The sequence below is a fragment of the Myotis myotis genome, unplaced genomic scaffold, assembly GCF_014108235.1.
Source record: "Myotis myotis isolate mMyoMyo1 unplaced genomic scaffold, mMyoMyo1.p scaffold_m19_p_7, whole genome shotgun sequence".
Lineage (NCBI taxonomy): Eukaryota > Metazoa > Chordata > Mammalia > Chiroptera > Vespertilionidae > Myotis > Myotis myotis.
Window position 1 is genome coordinate 93,034,172 of NW_023416379.1, and position 23,345 is coordinate 93,057,516.

General features: G+C 53.3%; 1 pseudogene; it reads right to left on the minus strand.

Annotated features, from left to right (window-relative positions):
- Positions 1–19,658: 19,658 nt before the first annotated feature.
- Positions 19,659–22,937, minus strand: LOC118660783 (annotated as a pseudogene).
- Between the last annotated feature and the right edge of the window lie 408 nt (positions 22,938–23,345).

A 23,345-nucleotide genomic window follows, 5' to 3' on the forward strand; every position in this document is an offset into this window, starting at 1 on the left:
TCCCAAGGGACGCAGGCGGCAGACACTCCTCACGGGCAGGACAGACCTGGTGTGAGCGCGCCTGTCAGGCTGCATCCGCGTGGAATGAGCCAGCCAGGCTGGAGCCTAGAGAAACGGGGACCACCCCCAGGTTGGGACAGCTGAGCCTGAAGCCTGGACTTGGCCCAGCCTCTGAAAAGTAATGGTTGTTCCTCTCCCTGTGTCTGATGCTGACGACTGACGGCTCTGATCCCCGCGTACCCCTGGAACCAGCTCTGTGGCTATAGGGGAGTCAGGAGACCGATTAGCCCAGTGAGCCCTGGGACCCAACGAAGAGGCCTGGCCGTCCCATCGTCCCTCCCTCTCTCCATGTGTGGCCTTGCTCAAGGCATTGGACTGCAGCGGACCTCCCTGTCCTTACAGTTAACAATACCTGCCCGCTCAGAAGAGAGATGAGGTCATCTTTGTGCAGCATTGGGAGCTCACTGGAGACAATGAGTGTATTCTTCCCAACAGTAACAACAATAATCATTACTGCAGATCCAACCAGCAAATACATCTCCTCAAAGCTGGGGCTGGGCTCCTCAGGAGGACGGCAATTAGAGTTAAAAGGAAATCTCCAGATGGGGGAATTTTCTGGCCCCATTTTGATCTTTGGGGTTTGCAGAGTTGATACCGTGGTGGGAGGGAGAGGCCTGAAGCCATAATTCATCTCAATTCCATTCAATTGCATGTATTGTATCTCTTGTCCTGAGTCATCCCGAGAGGGTTTTGCAACTTCTCACCCTCCTTCAGTTGGAGAATAAAGAGGTGCCTCACACTGCTCATCCCCACACTCACCCCGCGCCCCATTGACTCAGGGACGAGTGATCTGGCTATTAGAGATCCTGGATGCGGCCACAAACTCGCCTGCAAAGTAGGTGGCCTGTACTGAGCACTCGACTCTCCTCTCGGCCCTCCCACTAAGTAGTGACGATTCCCTAAGTGAGCTGTGCGCTCATGGTGCCCAGGAGCGGGGCCCGCGGGTTCCCCCGTGATTCCCACGCAGCCAGCCAGCTCCTGCCTGAGTGTGGGAATCACCAGGTTTAGGGAAACATTGGTTATGAATGCAACCACACGGAGCAAAACAGCGCTTATACAAGGTACGGTTGCTGCGTGGGTCGAGCTGGCAGGAGACCCTCTCTCTTGCCTCCAATCCACAAAATGACAGAAACCCCCCACCTGTATTATAGTGTGAGAAACCAGGGAGGACCATCAGCATATGAGAAGCACTGGGTTCCAGAGAGAAAACGAACAGATAGCATCAAAGCTGTGAAGAAATGAAATGGAGGAAACCACAGCTGGAAACATCTGAAGGAGCCACTGCTGGTTACGGGGCTCCCAGCCCGAGACAGCGGACTCCGGGCAACCGAGGAGGCGCCAGAGGTGTCCCTGCTGCCTCCTGGCCTGTGCCCAGCAGCTGGCAACAGTGGACTTGCCCCAAGCGCTGGGGATAGAGTGGTGGATGCCCCATCCATGTGGGGAGAGAGAGACAGGGAGCCCTCGTCCAGGAGAGAAGCTGCCGGCAGGCCGCTGGCCTCCCTCCCACCCTCAATAACCAACAACAGGCTACAGTGAACACAGAACTGGCCAACGGGATTCGCAAACACAGAGCTGAGCTGGACATCAAGAACCACTGAAGATTTAAGGGAAAAGAAAACCATGGTACAGAGACACTCTACGCCAGTGCTGTCCAACAGAACCTTCTGTGGTAATGGGAGTGTCCTATATTTGAACTGAATTTTTTACTTTATTTCAATGAATTTGAATAGCAAACAGCTACCGTATTGGATAGCATAGCTCTAAACTTAACAAATAGAAGAGCTAACACCCAAAGAAATAGAGGTCATAGAATAAGCAACAACAAAAACCAGTTTACTTGAAGAATAATTATCTTCAAAAGATGCAAAATAATAATAAATCAATTTAAAAAATCAGTGACCGTAGAGGTTTAAAACTTGATAACCAGAATTTGAAACTCAGTAGACAGTCTGAGATGGATTTTATGACCTGGTTATTAGAAAGAGTGAGCTGATAGAGTCTCCTTAAACACCCTGAAAAGGATAAAAAGATGGAAAGTCTGAGAAAAAAAGTTAAGAGACACCTGTCTAATAGGCGTTACCAAAGGAGAGAACTTCAGAGAACAGAGGAGAGAAATGACTAGGGAGCTAATAAAAGGAAATGTCCAGTCGTTGAAGAAAGAAATTCATCATTAGAGTGAATGTTTCCAAGAGACAGTTCACTAGACACACTATAGTGAAATGTCAGGACAATAAAGATGAAGAACAAAAAATAGCCTAGAAGCTTCCAGAGAGAAAAAGCAGGTCACCAATAAAATAATATTAAGTTGGCATCAGATTGGATGCTAAGAGACAATGGGACAGTAGTTCCAAAGTTTCAAAGGGAAGTGTAGAATTCAAGGAGGAGGGGAGACGAAGACTTTTTTGGTATTACAAGGAGAAAGTCTTCCACCCTCATATTCTTTGAAGAATTCCTAGGGGAGGTGCTACAATGACCAGAAAAAGTGAATTCGAGGGAGGAAGATGTGGGACGCTGAGACTATGGTGAACAAAGAAACTAGTAAAACGTGCAGTGATGTCTAAACAATGATTGAGGCACAATGTAAACATTTTTAAAACAACAATTGGAAGCCATAATCTACCCACCCTCAACCTGGGAGGTGGCGAGTGGGAATGAGAGGAAAGTTAAAGTGTCTACGGGAGAAAGAATTCCTGATTAGCTCTGTGCACGGATAGAAAATCCCAAGTCAGAGAATACAGGAGTCAATTTTTTAAAAAACATGTTTTTATTGATTTCAGGGAGAGGGGGAGGGGGAGAGAGAGAAAAACATTAATGATGAGAGAATCATCGATTGGCTGCCTCCTGCGCTCCCCCTATTGGGGATCGAGCCCACAACCTGGGCACATGCCCTGATGGGGAATCCAACCCTGACCTCCTGGTTCCTGGGTTGGTGCTCAACCGCTGAGCCACAGCAGCAGGGCCAGGAGTCAGTCTAAGAGTCACCAATAGAAGATGGGGAACAGGAGAATCAGCTTCCAAATCTCTACAGGGAATTTTAAACGGGGCAAAGAAAACTTAATCCACTTTCGTCCTCTGGTCATCACCAAGCCAGGGCTGCAGAGGAACCCCCATCGCTACTTGTTGCATGAGAAATAGATGGTCAAGAATGGCCCAGGCAGGAAATAGCAAGGGTGCTCTCTGTGCCTCAGGAATGTCCCCAGGGGGAGCGGAGGCAGTGCTAGCAGGTGGCTGCCACCATTGCCGCAGTGGTGAGAAGGCAGGCTTTGAGCCACGCTGACTTGGGCTGGGCTCCCAGCTCTGCCGCTCCCTCGCTGTATGACGGGCTGTGAGCAGGTGCCATGCTCCCTTTGAACCCCAGCTTGCGTCTCTGTAAGACTGTGGATGATGCACTCCGCCTCTTGGGTAGTTTAAGGCTCAGTAAGATAATGCGCAGAAACCTTCTAGGACCTGGGAGCCCTGATAAATGGTCATTCTTTTTTGTTGTGGACACCAGGTGTTCCACGGTTGGCCTCCAACGACTACCATCCAGTTTCAAGTGGTTCTGTGCCCGGGTAGCCTTCACAGAGAAGACCCCACTGTCCCCACCCCTTCCCGCAGTTCCTACCAGCTCCCATCGCCCCCACCGGCCGCTGCGCACGCACACTCGCCCTGACTGTTTTCAAGTCTTGTCCTCTGTGAACCCAGACACCTGCCCACACCGAGCTCTCCCCACAGGGGGACTCTTGAGGGCTGGTTACTTGATTGACAGCAGCTCTGGCTGAGTGGGCACGTATGCTCTCCCAGCCACCAGCTTCCCCTGCCTCATGTCCCAGGGCTGCAATTCCTATGACCAGAGAGGGATCCTTTGTGATTATTCTTACCCTTGGGACGGTCCTCTTGTTGTAGGTAATTCCCGGGAGACCACCTGGGTCCAGGTGCTCACCTTGCGTCACAGCCTGGACCTGTGTCACAGCCTCCTGTGTCTTAACCTTCCAATGGTCAACTGGTTCCAGGGCTATGTAGTCAGTCCCAGATGAGAGCAGATCTCTGCAAATGATTTCAATGTTGTGGAGAGAAAGATGTAAGGAAGAGTATTCTTAGTGTCAAAAGGTATTCTTAATGGGTCATCCTCTCCGTTTTATTGCAAATGGCTTTTGAAATAGGCCCCAGAGGAGTGACTCTCTAAGGCAGTGGTTCTCAACCTTCTGGCCCTTTAAATACAGTTCCTCATGTTGTGGCCCAACCATAAAATCATTTTCGTTGCTATTTCATGACTGTCATGTTGCTACTGATATGAACCGTCATGTAAATATCTGATAGGCAGGATGGTCTTAGGCGACCCCTGTGAAAGGGTCGTTCGACCGCCAAAGGGGTCGCGACCCACAGGTTGAGAACCGCTGCTCTAATGGCAGCGCCTCAGACTGGAAAGTAAGTTAAAAAATACGTGAGGGGCCAGAGGCAGGTACTTCCCCGCCCCCCCCAGGCTCACCACCCAGGGGGCCATCAGTCGGCCAGTTCCGGGCCAGCTCTGACATTGGGGTCCTGGCATGAAGAAGCAGCTGGAGTGACTGAGTTGTTAATGCTGAGGCTTATAACCCTGATATTCCAGATGAGGAAACCGAGGCTGAGAGAGAGAGAGAGAGAGAGAGAGAGAGAGAGAGAGAGTCGCTCACTCATCCACAGTGCGGGGCCCACGTAGGAAAGGAAGCAGGGGCTAAGGTAGCTCATAGCTCGGGTGGGGCCGGGGTGAAGCGGGGACAGAGGCAGATGGAACCAGAGCCTCTGGGCAGTGCCACCCTAGTCAGGGCTTCCCCTGGGCGCACCCCTCACCCAGGCTGCCCCTCCCACATCAAGTGAAGGAAAGGCCTCCCGCCCCCTGCCCTTGGCCGGGGAGAGAAAGTCTGAAACAATGCCTCCAAACTGAGGGCATTGTGTCTTTCTCCTCAGAACAATGGCCATTAACGGCACAGAACCGGAGCAGAAAAGACATGAATCCCGGGTGCCTGGGAGCCTGGAGTGGGGGGAGGGGACAGAGGTGGGGAAGCCCGCCTGCCTCCTCCTGTAACCCCGCTGCGCCCTGCCCCCCCCCCCCCCCCCCCCCCCCGCCCAGGCACTTCCAGGGCAGTCGGCTTTTCCATTTGGAATGCCCCTGATCTCGCGGGCTCTGAGGGGCTGCCCAGGCCAGGGTGCCCTGGACACGCGCCCCCAATGCCCCAAGGAGAGGGGGCCTCGGTTCCCTGAGGAGCCCCGGAACCCCCCGCTGGGGAGTAGGCAGGGCCATGTGGGTGCCCTGGGGGCCAGGGACTGACCCCCAGATCCCTCACTGCGGGAACCCCCAGCGTGGGCTCTGCGGGTAGCTGAGACAATGAGCCCGCTGAGAGCGGGAGATGACGCATTTTGGTGGCCACAAGCCGCTCTGATGGGTCCGCCCCATCGGGGAGCAGCTGAAACCTCATCCCACCCAGCTCGGCCTTTGTCTGCACCACATGTTTGTCCTATTTGGGAGATTTTTGTGGGTTTTCCCGTCTTTCTCCAGCGCTCAGCGCCCTGAGGGGGACAGAGGCCATGTGGGGCGAGCAAAAGGGATGAGAGGCACTGCGCCTGGCGGTCTGTGCACCATGAGGTGGGAGCCCTCTGCCCCCAGCACAGCCTCTGTGCCCACGGGCACCCTGGGCCCAGGCCACATGCCTCTTCTCTGCTGGGACTTGTGCCTCCCCTGGGCCTTCCGGCTGCTTCCTCCCTCTTCTCTCAGCCTCCTCATCTCCTCTCTGCTTCCCTTTGATTCCTTCATGTCGCTTCCTCCACCAGCCCCACACGCGCCATTCCTGCCTCCTGGCCTTGCCTTCTGTGCCCTCCGCACCCTCTGCCGCTCGGACCTATGCAGCTGCCATCTCCCCTCCTTGCTCCCTGGACTCCAGCCCTTGGCAGGGTCTCCGGTTTCTAAACTCCGAAAGTGTGTGTTCCTGTGCCCTCTGTGACTCCAAGCTCACCTGCCTCCGCCGTCTCCCAGCGGCTTTTGTCCTCTGGTTCCTCCCCACCATGCCTTCCACAAAGCAAATGTGCAGTTAATATTGTTTGCTGGCCGTGAACCAAATTACCGAATCTCAGTGATGGAAGAGACCTACCTAATCCAATGAGGCCCTTAGGGGCTGAATTCCTGCAACAAGGTGTCTGGTTCCGCTTCCACGCCTCCAGTGGTGGGACTCTCACTGCTTCCGGGGCAACCTGCTCCCTCTCCTGAGGGTTCTGACCACAGGAAGTTCTTTCTCAGACTCAGCTAATCCCCTCCACCTTCTGGCTTCTCACCACTCCCAGCTGGACCACATAGAGCCCTTCTCATCCTGCCACAGCCGCCCTGTGGATATCTGAAGTCTTTTCCTTCCTTTTCTTTTCTTTCCTTTTCTCTCCTTAAAAAAATATTTGTATTGATTTCAGAGAGGAAGGAAGAGGGAAAGAGAGATAGAAACATCAATGATGAGAGAGAATCATTGATCAGGTGTCTCCTACACGCTCTACACTGGAGATCGAGTCCGCAACTCGGGCTTGTGCCTTGACTGGGAATCGAATCCAACCGTGACCTCCTGGTTCATAGGTCGATGCTCAACCCCTGAGACATGGCAAGGGGGCTGAAGTCTTTGTTTTTCCGGGGAAACACCTTTTGTCCTAACTTCTGGTGCCCCAAGGCCCCGATAACCACAGGCTTCAGGTGTCACCCCCACCCCATTCCCCTCCCCCATGCCGAGCCTCTCCCCTAACCCTGCTGAACACATTGTCCTGACACAATTTTCCCTCTTTCTGGGTCAAGATGGATGTCTAACCTTTCAGGAGGGGCTTGCCTCCAGGCGATTTTTGGGATGTCCTGGAAGAAGGGGCCCACTCTCCCCCTCTCCCTGCTGTCAGGGAGCAGCCCTGCTCCCCAGGTGCTAGAGGCACAGCTGACACCCACTGACCCTTAGTGGAGGCCTGGCTGTCTTTTAGGTCCTCCGTGGGCACTTTCACGCAGGTACACCAGAGGGAATGCGAAGTGCTTTAAACCAGAGGGGTGACTCACCGTGCCATTTCAGGCCGCGGAGATATTTTGGGACGTGCAGATCTTGTGGCGCCTGGCTGGCCTCTCCCGACCTCCGTGGTGCCGGCCAGCCTCCAGCCTCCAGCCTCCAGCCTCCAGCCTCCGGCACATTTGCATTAGGACCAGGCCCTTTCCAAGCCCTGGAGCCCAGGCAGATACTGAGACTCATGCTTTGCTGCCTTGCATAGCTCGCTGCTTTTCTTGAGTTTGTGTGTCTTGTAGCAAATGAAGGACTTCTTGAGGAAAACGACAGCGGCCTTCCAGCCCTCTGACCGGCGGTCGGCATCTTGACCATGGTGTGTGTATACCATGTATGTGTTTATTGAAACGCATCTACCTGTATACTTAAAGTGCTTGTGTTGTATTGTATGTGCTTTATACTTTGATGAAGGCGTTTATTTTATTTTATTTTTTAAGGCTTTCACATCCCTTACAGAGTCTAAGCGTCACATCTTGCTCGTGCCTGGGTTCATGTGCATTTGTGGTGATTGGCTGAGTTAGGCTGTACCTAGAGCGATAGCCGAGAGCCATCTTCGCGTGTATTCCAACTTCCGGCTTGACGTGGCTCCTCAAACAACGCGGCTGAAATAAAACTGGACGATCTGGCCTGGCCTCCAAGCTAGTCCTCCTGCCCAGGGGCTCAGGCCCACATCCGGGAGACACACCTGACTCCTCACCCCGCCTCTCCTGCAAGGTGGCTTTCAGGGCCATGGCCACCGCCATCACTAGGACTGCTATGACGACTGGTTCCTAACACAAGCTCTGCCCAGTCTTGCCAATCACTCACCTGGAGAGTTGGAGGCTCCAGCCCGAAGCCCTAAAAGCGGGGGCACTGTTACCCACGGTCAACTCACCAGACCGTGACTGAGTCCCATGAGCTTCCCAGCCGCCCTGTTCCAGACGCCGCCCCGTTCCTGACGGGCTACTGCCCCTGGGCCAAGGCGTTAACCATCTTGCCTGAGTTATGACTCAGGTGTCTGGCCCCCTTGGAGGCGGGGCCCTGTCCTTCTGCCCCAGTGCCTGGCATCTTAGTCTTACCCTGAGCTCGTGAGTGTGTCCTTCACAAACAGAACTCGGTGGCTGCCTATGGGCAGCAGGATAGGGTGACTTCTTTGCCTCTTTGTGCTTTACAGTCTGTTCTAATGACATCTGAGTGAGTGCATCTATCTGGTCTACCAGAGTGCAAGCTCGCTAGGGCAGGGAAGGTGTCCGATAAACATGTATGGGTGATGGGCATGTTTTCCATGAAAACCATGCAGAGGTCCCACACTCATCAGACGGACCAGGTGTTGATGGGGACACAGGCTGCAGGCTGTGGATGGCAGATGGTGTGTGACTCGGTCAGGCCATTCTGGGAGAGCTATTTGACAATATCTTGTCCAGTGGAAGAGGCCCTCCTGCCTTTACTCTGGAGAACCTGTCTCTTGCATGTGCGCAAGAATGTTCGTGGCAGTGCTGCCTGCAATTACAAAAGGCAGCAGGTCACCTGTGCGCCCCTCCGCGTGGACACGGGGCAGTCACACAGTGGACTGCGTGCGGCCCACCATCTGCCTCAGCTCCACTCATCCACGTGGGGGTCTCAGACATGTAGGAGATCAAAAAGAAAGTTGCAGGTGGATGTCTACAGCATGATACCACTCACGTGGTCTTTAAATAAATGCAAAATAATGCTACATATTCTTAATCCTGCATATTAGGCCTCAGGACAGCATGATTGGAGCCTAGGGCCCAGGTCACGCCTCTGCCAAGGGCAGATACTATTGATGGATCGCGTATTTCAATCCACAGAGTAAAAGAGAGCGATGGACGCCAAGTTCAGGAGGAGAGTCACGGGGCGGTGAGGGGCAGAGAGATGTACTTGAGTCAGGGACACGAGGGCTCCGCAGTATTGGGGTAGTGGTGCTCACTTACCAGGTGGGGGGAGGTACCTGGTGTTTGTGATGTAATTCTTTATTCTGTGGTCGTCATCACTGTTGTTCAGCACACATTTGCGGCTCCTTCCCTTTCCAAATGCGGAGCAGGATTGTGCTTCCTGGTTCCCTGTGGGTAAGAGGGGCCCTGTGACTAGTTCTGGCCAGTGAGCTGTGACCTAGAGCATTAGATCGCCTTTCTGAGACTCTTGGGTTTTTCTGACAGCATTTGAGATGGTGGCTGTTCTGTCAGCCGGGGTCCCGGAGCGATTCAGCGAGCCCTTGCTCACTCACCCCTGAAGGCCATGTGGTGGACGTAGGAAGCAGCCAGTGGCCGAAGCACAGTGTGTTAAGACACTGAGCTATCAGGGCTGTTTGTTCCTGCAGCAGAAGCTAAGCTATTCTGATTGGCACATACATACCTTTTACGTGTTGAGAATATTTCAATTAAAGAAATGAAATGAGGGAAACCATCCTTGCCTTTTAGGCAAGTGCCAAGATTTGACAAGAGAAGAGGCCATGGGAGAGACGGGCCTGCTGTTTCCTTAAAATAAAAATAAAAAGCCTTTTCTAGCTCCCTTTGCCCCTGAGTGGTGGCGATGGACAAAATCAGCATTGACTACGGGGAGACTTCAGGCTGGAGTGCCCCCAGCGTCTCATTACACCTTCCTTAGAAACCCATTCAGCACCCTGGCTCCCCTGGCAGGCCTCAGCCTCAGGAAGCCCGCAGCATCTCTGGGCATCAGACACCCGCAGGGCAGACTCCTTGGCACCTTCTCCAGGCTTCCAAGTCCCCTCCTCCCTGAGCGCAGGAACACCAGCCAGAGCAGGTACAGGGGATCAGGGCAGACAGGATGTGGGCAAGGTCTGGCCTTTGGTGCTGGTGCCGGGGACGAGAGCCTGAGCCTGGGCCCCCAGGAGCTGGGGCCTGCGGCTCCCTCAGGGGCTGGAGCAGGGACACTTCAAACATGGGCTCCTGCCTCCGCCTCGCCCGCCTCCGGAGGAAGTGCTCCTGGATTACCTCGATGGAGGGGAGGGAGGGGGGGCTGCAGGTAATACCTGGATTTCGATGGCGCTTTTCTTTCTAAAGCGTCGAAAGACTTTCCTCTCTGATCTCCCGTGGCCTCCCCCAGAACAGGGCAAGGAGAGGAACATTCTCTCATTTCCCAACCCAGGTGAGGAACCGGGGCCTGGAGAGGGAAGCAAATGGCCTGAGGTCACAGAGCAGGACAGACCCCACCTCCCAGCCTGGCCCTAGGCCCACCCGGGGGCCTGGCTGGCTTCTCTGTGTGGGCAGCAGCCCCCGAGCGTCCGGTGCCCTTTCTGAGGGGTGAACTGGGCCCTGGGTGTCCCCTCAGCCTGTCCTGGGCCTGGGCGGATAGCAGGAGGCTCCTGGGTCAGCGCCCTCCCTCGGAGCAGTGACGCCAGGTTGGCCGGGAGCCCCGCGGTCCCGCCACCGGGAGGTCAGGCCAGGGAAGCTGCCAGAACAGCGAGGCTGAAGAGCATCCAGATAACGCAATTGGGGTAGCCTCTGTGGGTGGAAATGACATTTCTTGGCTTTAAATAGCTCCGTGTCTGGAGCCCCAGAGCCTGGGCAGGGCTATTAATTCCTGGACGCCCAGAGGGCCCAGCCCGTCGCTCTGTTTGCACAAGCTGTGTAAGATCTCAGGCATTTTCCTGCCACCGTCTCCCCACCTCCCTTCAGTCTTCCTGTGTGACTTCGACAAGGGGGAGTTTATTTCTAGTAGGAGGCCTGGCTTTCGAGCTGACCACATACATATTTTGTCCTTCTTACAAGTGACACAGCTCAAGTCAACAGCAAACGCTTGAGGGTTTTCTTTGTAACCTGGTGTCTCCGTAATGAAAGGTAATGTGTAAGCACATGAATGGCAAACACACGCGTCCATGGCTGCGTGTCAAGCTGATGAATTAGTTCATCCCCCGTTGCGTGTGAGCGCTGCTGTGCCAGGCACTGCGCTACCTCGGTGCGCAGGACAAACAAGAGCCCTAACTCAGAGCAGTTATCCCTCCCCCGGCCTCCAGCGGGGTCTCCTGGCCCAGGCGGGCATCTCGGCCCCTAGTTCCAAAGTCTCCGAGTCCTGCCCTCGGCACCAAGCCCCCCGCTGAGCCCTGCTGAGAATGATGAAGAGGAAGGGACAGGCAGGACAGGAGGAGCTCCGTGCAGAAATGGACAGGCCGTAGTGGCTGCCTGGTTGGCAGGAGAAATACGAATCATTGTCAGTTCCCAGGTGCTCAGCCTGAGGGCAGGGAGGGTGGAGAAGGGTAAGGACAGATGCGTGGACGTGGGAGGGGCCGCTCACCTCAGTTAGGAATTGACTTCGAATAAAAACCCAATCACAGCGGCTTAAACTCCCAGGGTCTCTTCTCTCCCGTGAATCCCCAGCCCCAGGGCTGCACAGCAGCTCGCAGTCTCCAGGGTCCTTCTGTCTTTCTGCTCCATCATCCTCAAATGCTCCTCGTGGCCCCAAAGAGCTACTGAGGTTCCAGGCATTACATCTGACTCCCTGAAAGACAGAAGGACAGAGAGGGTATAGCTCCCCGCCCCCCTTTTAAGGAGGCTACCGACAAGCCACCCATCACCCTCTGGTTGTCCCTCATGAACCAAAACAGTCCCATGGCTACACCAAGCTGCAAGCCAGCCCTGGAGATGGAGTGCTTCTGGAAGGGCGCTGCCCCCGCTGTGCCCGCCTGAAAAAGGGAAGGCTGGCATTGGGAGGCGCCCCGCAGCTCCAGACGTGCGCATGGACTCGAACTGAGTCAGGACGAAAGGTGAGGCACTGAGGCCGGGGTGGGCGGCAGAGTGTGCAGTGAGGACGAAACATTCTGCCCGAAACGGGCGAGGAACACATGCGAAGGGAGGGCTGGTGCCCGGGTTCTCCTGTCGCCCAGCCTGGGTCACATACACAGCTTGCAAGAGAGAAGCACAGACCAGCGCTTGTCCATTGTCACTCTGTGGCCTCGTCTGGGCTCGATCGCCTCCGGTCAGTCTGTGGGTCTTTGAAGGCACACGGCCCAGCTCCCACTGTGGGCAGCTGCAGAGAGCCTATGCCCCACAGCATGCCCGTTCCCTCCTGTGCCCAGGCTGAGCATTACAAAGGCATCCACAGGGAAGACATCTGCGCCTGCTCCTCCCCATGCTGCACCCCCTGCTCAGACCTGGCCGACATTTAGACCCCGAAGGTGGGGGACGGCCTGCGGTGAGGGAGCGGGCATGGGAGAGGTGGCGCCCCTCGCCATGTAAACCCTCAGGAAGTTTCTCCCAGGGGACATAGATCAGTGGTAGGGCAACGTTGCCCCTCAGGGGACATTTGTTCAGGTCCGGGAACACTTTATTGTTATGACCAGAGGAGTGGGCTGTGCTATTGAAATTAGTGGGTGGGGGCCAGGGATGCTGCTCAACATTCTGCAAAGCACAGGACAGCCTCTTACACCAAAGAGTAATCCAGCCCCAAGTGGGAAACCCTGGTGCACGTGAATCTGGTCAGAGGGCCCTTAAACAATGTCTCAGCCAGACCCCTGCAATGCTGTGGGCAGTGGGGCTCCCCGCCTCACCCCGTCTCCCGCCTCTGAAAGACCTCTGTAAGCACCAGAGGAAAGCCTGAGCCACACTCATCACACGTGACTACCACTCGGTGACCACCTACAGCACCCCAGGTTCTTTACATAAATAACTGACGAGCTTTTCAACAACCACACAGAAGTGGGCAGCAGGCCCTTTGTTATCCCCGTTTCACAGATGAGCAAACTGAGGCTCAGAGGGGTGGGGTGACTTACCCAACAGCACATAGCTAGTGACCCCAAAGCCCACTCACTGTCCATTCCTCACACGCCTATCGTATTTGTTACAGGCAGCTGCTTATGGTCTCACCTTTTGAAAACTCACAATTGGGTGTGAGAAATGAGGGAACTTTCTTCTAACTGGACCAGTGATGGCGAACCTTTTGAGCTCGGCGTGTCAGCATTTTGAAAAACCCCAACTTAACTCTGGTGCCGTGTCACATATAGAAATTTTTGATATTTGCAACCATAGTAAAACAAAGACTTATATTTTTAATATTTATTTTATATATTTAAATGCCATTTAACAAAGAAAAATCAACCAAAAAAATGAGTTTGCGTGTCACCTCTGACACGCGTGTCATAGGCTCGCCATCACTGCACCAGACCTTTCCACTCGCCCTTGCGCCCCGTCCTGGGCAAACGGGAATGTCTGTGCTTGAAGCAGATCAAGCTGTACCAGGAGGATGCAGTCCCGGGAAAAGTGAAGCTGAGTGGCCGCCAAGCAGATGAAAATATGCTCAAGTTCATGAAGGGGTCAGGGAAGTCCACGTTAGAGTGACAGCAAGCTACCTGAGCTGGCCCGGCTCGCGGGCCCCGAAGGCACTGAGCACTGGTGCTGGGGGTGAGGGAAGGGCGTCCTCACTCGGGCGGCAGCTGTGAGGCGGCAGGCAGGCCTTTTGCAGCAGCGATATCTCCTAAAACTGAACCCAGGGACACCTCCTCCCAGCAATCCCACTTCTGAGCGCATGGGCGCCTGCAACAAGGATGTTATCACCGTAGCTCACAGTAGCAGAAAACGGGAATGCAGTGATGCCTGTCAGAAGGGGTGGTTTAATAAATGAATGCAGGTGAACTTCATTGTGTGTAGATAATATTTTTTTTTAAAAAGACCACTATACAACCACAGTAGTTCCTATGATGCAGAAAAATATGTCCGACGAGATTCCATTTATATGCATTTGTGTATATGCAAATGCAGAAGACACGTTTGCATATGTGTATACGAACATGAATAAAAATATAGAGGCGCTCATTTTAGGTTCTCCGTATGGTTTCCTGGCAGTGGGGATGATGCTGGTGCGGGGACCAAAGAACAGTGGAGAAAAAGGGAGGTGCCCCTGACCAAACGTCTGCACTTGTGCAACAGGAATAAATGTGTGGGTATATGCTTAAATTTAAATTAGTTCTCAAACGGACGAGCTCAGGTGGAGGCAGCCGGTCCCCTGAGCAGCGCTGGGCTGGGGACGCAGGGCAGGGCAGCGGGCTGGTCCCGGCGCCTGTGGGGTGTGGCAGCTTCACCTCCTCGGGTCTTGGCATCCCTCACCCTCACCTCCGGGGAAGCAGACGCTGGGGATTTTCCATGAGGGCGGAGGCTGCTGAAAGGCCCATTGCTGGCGGGAAGAAGGCTGGCAGGGCACCGGGTCAGCAAGGCCTGGGGTCGGGGTGGGGGACCCAAGCTATGCACCCCAGTGCTGCTCCCGGAGCTCCCTGGGCAGGAGTCAGCGAGAGGCCTGACGCCCCAATTGAGCCCAGAGGCGAGTGCTTAGGGCAGCCTTACTTTAGGACCAAGAGTGGCTCAGGCCCGGAGCCTGTGTCTGTGGCTCCCCCTCCCTGGGCCTAGCTGGAGGCACTCAAGCAACAAGGCCTCCAACAGGCCCTGGCCAGGATGTCCCCTCTGGTGTCCCCCACCTCCCTCCAGAGCCCTCGGCCACAGTCTGTCCCACCAGAGTCCCACCTGATGGGCTTGATCCTGGTTTCTCACTGGCCTGTGTCCCCTCCCCTCACCTCCCCCTCTCCCCCCGGCCCTAACACAGTCCTGCCATCAGACAGTACTGCCCCCCAGGACAGGGACTCGTGGCGCATTTGATCACTTCCCAGAACAAGCTACATGCAGCCCAACACACAGTGGGCGTCTCCCACCAACATTTACCTGGCGGGGCGCAGAACAAGGTCATGTTGAGTGAGGCGGTCCTTTCCTGATCCCTTGAATAAAAATCTAAGTAGGTCTTAGATGTGGCCTGAGCCCTGGGCCACGCAGGAGGCCGGTGGCAGGAGGGCAGAGGTGTGACAGAAAGTGTAGCTTAAACAAAACCCAGAGCACGAAGCTTAAGGGTTGAGTCCAAGGGACCAAGAAGCTTCTCTTGTTCCCTTGCCCCGGGCTGTTTGCCAAGGAGAGGAAAAGGCTTCCAGAAAGCACGGCTGGGGTTTAGTGGCTCCAAGGGAAAGATTCCCTACCTGAGCTGAAGCAAGAACCAGGCTGCAAACCAAACTCTTCTAACTCCCTCCGTGCCAGGGAGATGCAGGGGATGGGGGTGGGGGGGTGGGAAGAACACTGGACTTGGGGTCAAAGGTCTGGACTAGAGCCATGGCCTCAGCCACTTCGATCAGCCCCTTGATCCTGGGAAAGTTCCTTGATTTTCTGAGCCTCAGTTTCCACATCTGTAGCCTGGGGATAATCCTTTCATTTTATTCTAATGCAGCCTGCTAATGGGTGGCAAGTCTCTACCTCAGTCCTGCACACACAGCAGGTCCCCAGGAAAAGATCCCGCACACCCTGCTCATAGCAGCACTGGCCTCAACAGCCCAAACATGGAAGCAGCCGGGTGTCCATCGACAGATGAGCGGGTCAGCAAGGTGAGGTCCACCCCACAGTGGAATACTATCCGGCCACCAAAAGAGTGCAGTTCTGGTCCTGGGTGAGCCTTGGAGACACGAGGCTGAGCTGCAGAAGGCTGAGCTACAAAGGACAGACATTGTGTGACTCCTATTGTTCGAGGCACCTAGAACAGGTGCAGTCATAGCCACAGAGCACAGACTAGAGGTTCCCAGGGCTGGGGGCGGGGAAACGGAGAGTTACTGCCTAACCCAGGGGTGGGCAAACTTTTTGACTCCAGGGCCACAATGGGTTCTTAAACTGGACCGGAGGGCCGGGACAAAAGCATGGATGCAGTGTTTGTGTGAACTAATATAAACTCAAAGTAAACATCATTACATAAAAGGGTATGGTCTTTCTTTTTTTTAGTTTTATTCATTTCAAATGGGCCGGCCCACGGGCCGTAGTTTGCCCACGGCTGGAATCGGTAACATTTTCTGTTTGGGATGATGAAAACATTTGGAAATAATGGTGATGGTTGTACAACAATGTGACTAATGCTACTAAATTTATACTCTTCAAAATGGTTAAAATGGCAAATTTTATATTATACATCCGCCTCCCGCCGCCCCCCCCCCCCCCCACACACACACACACAGGCCGTGGGTCCTGGCTGTGAAAAGAAAGCTCTGTTTTTAGCAGCACTTTCGTGACAGCTCCCAACTGAAACAGCCCAAATCCAAGTGTCCCTCTGCAGCAGAACGAAGTGGTCATTCGCACAATGGAATGCTCTGCTGTTGTGAGAATAAATGACAGCCACACTACAATCTGGGTGAATCGCACAGACACAACGTTGAGTGAAATCAGCCAGACTTGAAAGAGAAGGGCCTGTATGATCCCATTCGTGCAAAGCTCCACAACAGGAAAGTGAAGCTACGGTGCTGGGGGTCAGGAGGGCTACCCTTGCGGAGTAATTACTGGCAGGGGCCCCCAGGGGGGCTTTCGGGGCCGCCAAAGCTCTATTTCTTGATTTAGATGCTGTTGTCTGGGTAACCCTTGGGGGAAATTCTCCACGCTGTTTCGCACGGACCATGTGTTCTTTTCTGTATACTGTCTATGTTTCCTTGAACAAAACTTTTCTCTAAGGTCCTGGTGTGAGTCTTGAGTGAAGGGGATGGTGAACTAGAAAGTAAAGCTACCGAAACCTGACTCACACGCTTACTCTGTGCCAAGCCAGAGGGCAGGGAGCCGGGTTTATAGCTCTCTGTGCTGCTGTGATTTGTGCTGCCCCACTCCCCACGGCCCCAGGAGCTGTAAGCAATTAGTTTTTGAACCTGAATAGTCAGCTTTCCAAAGTCACCCTGTCCCGGACCTGGCGGGGAAGGGGGCACCCCCCAGCACCAGGGAAAGGCCCTGACCCCCACGCTCCGGCCTCTGGGGTGGCAGGCCCACAGTAGGCAATCAGCAAGCCCTTGGGTGGACTGTGTCAGAAAACTTCCTCAAGTGCACCCCTAAGGTCCCACTGCCCCCTGGGGGAGCTGCTTGCAAGGACGGGGCCTAGAGAAGAGGCTGTCCCTCCCCGCCCCCCCCCCCCCCCCCCCGCCTTTGGGGAGAGGTGATCTGAAACACTGGCCTTGGCCCTGGGTGACCCAAGGTGACTCCTTACACCAAACACCCCTGCAGTTGGGGTGGGGGAAGGGGATAGTTTATATATTTGCTTGGTGACGAACTGCTAAATAATAGATCTGGCTGGTTCTGGTTTCTCCCCCACTGGCTGGACCAATGTGTTGGCCTATTGACTCAATCGGCAAGTTATTTTGGCCTGTGGGGCCCCAGAACTTGGTTTCTGCTCCCGGAGGCCTCCCCTCTCCCCTGGGGGTTTGGGCCTCCCCCAGGTGTCAGGTTTGTTTGCCTGCCTGTCTGGGGCCCTGAGGGCTGAATCGGGACCTTTGCCAGACCCAGGGTTTTACGTGACCTGGGGCATGTGGCCCTGGGGAACGGCTCCTGCTTGCAGCTTCTCATGCACAGCCCAGTGGCAGCGGCATCGCCGTCCTCCTTCTAGTCCTCCTTCTGCGTGTCCAGCCAATGCTGCCTCCCCCTTCCTCAGGCTCCTCTGCCTTTCCCCGCAGCAAGCAGCTGCCCCTCCCAGCATCGATGGCAGAGCACAGCGCAGCCCTTACATGGGAATGGTGCTTTATGGTCTATGAAGTCCTTCCACAGCGTCATGCCACTTGACCCTCCCCAGCCCTCTGGGACTGAGGCTCAGGGAGATTCTGAGAATCACTCCAGGTCAAGGGCTCATAGAGGTCAGAGCACATCTTTTGATTTTGGTCCTGTGTTTTGCCTTTGGAGACTGGGGCAGGGGCTGGTCATAGCCACCCCCCTTTTTTTTCATTAGCAATAGAACCTCACATTTTATATTTTTCCATTTATTTCTTAGAGAGAGGGGAAGGGAGGAAGAGGAGGGAGAGAGAAAGAGAGAGAGAGGAAGAGAGAGAGAGAGAGAGAGAGGGAGAGAGAGAGAGGGAGAGAGAGAGAGAGAAACATTGATGTGAGAGAGATGCATCAATTGGTTGCCTCCTTCATATGCCCAGAAAGGGGCCAGGGATGAACCTGCAACCGAGGTATGTGCCCCTGGCCAGGAATTGAACCTGCGACTCTTCTGAAATGAGCCCTCAGGTTCCCTCTCTGTCAATTTAGGGCATCCCCCGTCGTCAGTCCTGACTCAGGTGGCATCTCTCCACTGGCTTTCCCCACTCCTGACTCCCTCCTTATGCCCCTGGACTTGCTTTCTGAGGTCAGGCCCCTTGTGGTTTGCTTTCCCTCTCTCGGGCCTATTCACCCATCAGTTCCTGCACCCTCTGGTAGTTTTTAAAGAAGTTCTCTCGATCCTGGTGTGCAGTGAGATCCCACCACCTCTCCAGGAGGAGGCAGCATAAAGGTCTGGTCTCTGCTAGAGATGAGACCTGGTTTCCGATTTTCCCTCTCAAACAGCTTCAGAGCACTAAGGGCTTCACATGTGTTAGCTTGCATAACACTAGGAGGAATACACTATCACCATCATCATCCCCACTTTAAAATGAGAAGAATGGGCACAGAGAGGTTAAGTCACTTGCCCAAGGTCACACAGCTGGTAGGGGCCAGAGCTGCACGTTTGCCTGGGCAGTCTGGCTCTAGAGCCCGTGTTCTTTTTCTGTTTGTTTGTATTATTTGTTTTTCTCCTTTCAAGTTTACAAAACTTTAATAGTACAAATTATCCAGATTGCAGATTATCAAAAGATCAACTCAATAAAGTCCACATTAAAAAAAAAAAAAAAAAAAGACAAGCATAAAACAACCCAAAAACAATGAAAAGAGGGAAACAACATAAAGGAGATTCATCAACAAGTCTCCGAAGCTTAAAACTGGAGACAGGTGGAGATCAGACGCTTATACACGCACTTGTCCACTTTGCCTCCTGTTCCAGGGCTGGATTCCTGATCGCGTTTCTTATCTTCGTCACGTACCCGGCCATTCTCCCGACCCTTGGATTTTTGGTTTTCTTTTTCAGCTGAGGATCTGGTCTCCTCATCCTCCTTATTTTCCAACGTGGGGAACTTTAATTCAGTGTCCTGACTACGTGGTTTCCTTTCTGAGAATGGACTTTGATCTCCATCAGCCTTTTTATCCCTGTTATGATTTGAACGATTACGATCAGGATTTTTAGAGCACATTCTCTTCTCACCCTCAGAATCTCCTGTGGGAACTCTTCCTTTCTTGGGGTCTATATTTCTCTTTGTTTCTGCCTTGACTTCCTTCTCTCTCTGAGCTCCGCGAGTCTCTTCTCCTTCTCTTCCTCTCTTTACCTCCCGGCCCACCTGGTGTTGCTCTCCCCCCTGGGTTCCGTGACCTCCCCCCTGTCCTGCTCTCCTGCTCTGTGCCTACCTTGTCCTGCTCTCCTGCTCTGTGTCTATGGCACTCCTGGCATCTGCTGCCAGCACGGCCACACCGTCTGCTCCTGTCCCCACGTCTGCTGCGCTCCTTGTTGGGCTGTTGCAGCTGGGTCTGCCTTTAGCTGCAGCACATTCTCTGCTCCGAGACCGCGCGGCTCTCCTTTTTCTTACTGTTATTACGCTCATGCTCATTGCTTTTGCTTCTAACCGTCTGGACGCGAGTGCGACATGCTGGTCTAGACTTCCACTCCTTTCCCGACCTTCCCCTTGAGAATCAACACGTCCTTTCTCTTAGCAGTTGCAGGACCTTTCCTTTACCCCTGACCTTTGCTGTGAGATTTATGGTCTTTAATTTTTTTTTTTTCCTTTTTCCTTTTCCTGTTTGGACACTCAGACCCTGTGATCAGTTATTTTTCTCTTTGGCTCTCACTGGGCTTCTTTGGTTTTCTTTTATTTCATGTAACTCACTCTTATCCCCTTTATCCATCTTTCACCACGTGATACTCTCATTCTCTGAGCTCTTTGCATCTCTGGGCTCCAATGTGGAGGAGTCTCGCTACGTCTGAAGAAATCCCTTGAGCTGGAGCTATGGAGTTGGGTAGCGCCTGGTCCTCTCCTTGAATTTTCCTGCAGACCCAGTACTGAACGTCGCCCCTGGCATGAAGCAGGCTGGGAGTTGGGTGGCTGCTCTGTCTCTGCTGTTCCTTTCCTTTTCACCAGCTTTAGGAGGGCGTTTTCTCATTAGAAATCTGTTTTCAGGTCTGCGGGTCTCTTCTGGACGGATAATAGACTGGGGTTGTGCATCAAGACCCTCAGCCTTGTCCTAGCTGGTTAGGCTCAGTGGATAGAGCGTCGGCCCGCAGACTGAGGGGTCCTGGGTTCAATTCTGGTCAAGAGCACACGCCTCAGTTGCAGGCTCGATCCCTGGCCCTGGTTGGGGTGCATGTGGGAGGCAACCAACCGATATGTTTCTCTCACAGCGACGTTTCTCTCCCTCTGCCTCTCCTCCCTCTCTTCCACTTTCTCTTTAAAAATCAATGGAAAAACATCCTCGGGTGAGGATGAGCAACAACAACAAAACAAACTAAAGAGGTTCTCAGCTTCACTTTCACTAGATGCACTGATCTTGCTTTTCTTTCACTTCTTTTCTTTCTTGTGTTTTCAGGAATTCTTGTGTTTCTTTTTCTTTCTGTCTTTCTTTTTTTAAAATTCAAGGCATTATTTTTTATTTTTATGTTTTAAATATATTTTTATTGATTTCAGAGAGGAAGGGAGAGGGAGAGAGAGATAGAAACAATGATGAGAGAGAATCATTGATCGGCTGCCTCCTGCACGCCCCCTACCGGGGATCGAGCCCTCAACCCAGGCATGTGCCCTGGACTGGAATCGAACCAGGGGCCCCTCAGTCCACAGGCCGACACTCTATCCACTGAGCCAAACCATCTAGGGCTCGCTCTTCCTTCCTTCCTCCCTTCCTCCCTTCCTTCCTTCCTCCCTTCCTTCCTTCCTTCCTTCCTTCCTTCCTTCCTTCCTTCCTTCCTTCCTTCCTCTCTCTCTCTCTCTCTCTCTCTCTCTCTCTCTCTCTCTCTCTCTCTCTTTCTTTCTTTCTTTCTTTCTCTTCAGAAGTACCTTCAGAATCAGAAGAATTGGAAGAAGACTGAGAACCACTTGAGCTATCTGAGTCACTGATGAGGGGGAGGAGGATTTATGCCTTTTCTTTTCTCCTTTCTTCGCTTTAGATTTGGGAACCGCCCTCCACAACAGTGTCCATGCCTCAGCACATGGTGTGCTGGTTGCGCTGTTTTCTGGTTTGCTACCTCCCTCCCAACGTCTTGACCGGAAACCACGTGCCCAGAGACAACACCATGAGGAGCTGGTTTTCTTGTTATGAAGAGCTGTGACCCATTTGTACCCTTTCCTCTGTTGGCTGTTGACCAGAGAAATTCTTTGCTGTGTTTAACAACAAAACTCTCAACTTCAAAAAAAATCCTCCATAAATAGAGTCCCCTTCTCACCCACTTCCTTCGCTGAAGTCGCCACTCTGAGCCATGAACTCTGACAGCCCATGAGGCAGTGGCTTCTGAGTTGATTGGTTTCCTGTCCCCTTTCACCTGTACTGACAATGGGAGCTCTCGTGTGTTTGGAAAACACAGAAAATAACATCAGAAAATAACTCAAACAACTCAAATTATTAACGGCCATGTCAAAGAAACATCGTGGCTCGGCAGGTGTGGCTCAGTGGTTGAGCATGGACCCATGAACCGGGAGGTCACAGTTCAATTCCCAGTCAGGGCACATGCCCGGGCTGCGGGCTCCACCCCCTGTAAGGGGCAGCCGATCAAAGATTCTCTCTCATCATTTATGTTTCCATCTGCCTCTCCCTTCCCCTTCCTCTCCCTGAAATCAATAAACACATATTAACAGGACAAACAAAACAAAATAGACATCGTGGATGCTGAAGCTTCATTGCCACGGCTCCAAGCTTTCAATCTTTAAACAGAGAAAAGTCAAGGGCCAACGAATCTAGTCCTTTCGGCTCCGCACAGTACAGGCTCCTCCTCCCAGGTCCGGCCCTTTGACGCCCTTCAAACCCACTGCTGCCAGCAAAGGCGCCAAAGCCCACTCCCCGCCGCCGCCCCCACCGCGCAGACCTGTGTCTAGAGCCCGCACTAGACCATTTCTCATTTCTTAGCTTGCCTCTTCTTAGTCATGCGACCGGGGCAAGCGATTTAACCTTGTCGTTTTTGTAAATGTGGAACCATTAGAGAGGCCATGGCAGGCATCTGCCACTTCCCCCAAAATATTTCAGCAGGTCTCCCAAGAGCCGGGACAGTTCCTGCTATGACCTCCGTGAGATTTGACAACCCGGGAGATTTGACATTGACACAATATTATCCCTAATACAGCGCTTATTTCCAAATGTCCCTGTCTCCAAACCGTTGTTTTCAATATGGAGTCCAATCAAGGACCACACATTGTATTAGTTATAATGTTTTTAAAATGTTTTTATTGAACTATAATTCACATACCATAAAATTCACCCTTTTAAAGTGTAAATGCCAGTGGTGCTTTAGTCTAATCACCAAATTGTGCAACTGTCAGTACTTTCTAACGCCAGAAAATTTTCACCAACCCAAACAGAAACCCTGTGCTCATCAGCAGTTGCTCCCCCATTTCCCACTCCTCAGCCCTTAGCAGCCTCTAAACTGCTCTCTGTCTCTACGGCTTTGCCCGTTCTGGGCACTTCATACAAATGGAGTCACGCAATCTGTGGCCCTTTGTGCCTGGCTTCGTTCACTTAGCATAATGTTTCCATGAGTCATCCATGTGGCTCATGAGTCAGCATGTATGGACACCTCATTTCTTTTTATGGCTAAATAATATTCCATCGTATGGAAATGCCACATTTTGTTGACCCGCTCGTCAGTTAATGGACATTGGGTTCGTCCAACTTGGGGGCTTTAGGAACAATCCTGCGGTGGCCTTGTGGACATTTTGGGGTCCAGGCTGTTATTTTGCAGAATGCCTCTCCACTTGGCCTGCCCGATTGTTTTCCTCACAATGAGTTTCAGGTTCACGGAACCAGTTTTCATAGCCTCACAAGTGGCTTTGTCTTTCTGCTGAGCCCAGCCATGGCCCACATCTCTTCCCAGCTGTCGCCAGCAGGTGGACAAGCCTGTGCGGCCAGAGCTCCGGGCCTCCCCAACAAAGCGGCGCTGTGCTCATTCGCCGCCCGCGCCCTGGCTGCTGCCCTCCCTGCCCCGTGGGCACAGAGCCTCAGAGCTATTTCAGGCCCCTTCGTGGTCGACCTGGCCTGGGAAAATCTGAGGTCCTGGCTGCTGCACACAACTGCCTGCCTCAGAGGCCTGAAGGTCATTCCCTGGGCGTGGCTCCTTCGGTCGGTGGCCTACCTGGCCCCTTGCTTCTGATTCCACCGACCCCCAGCAGACTACCCCTGGCAGCCGAGGGAGGGAGCAGAATACGCATCACTGGGATGGGCT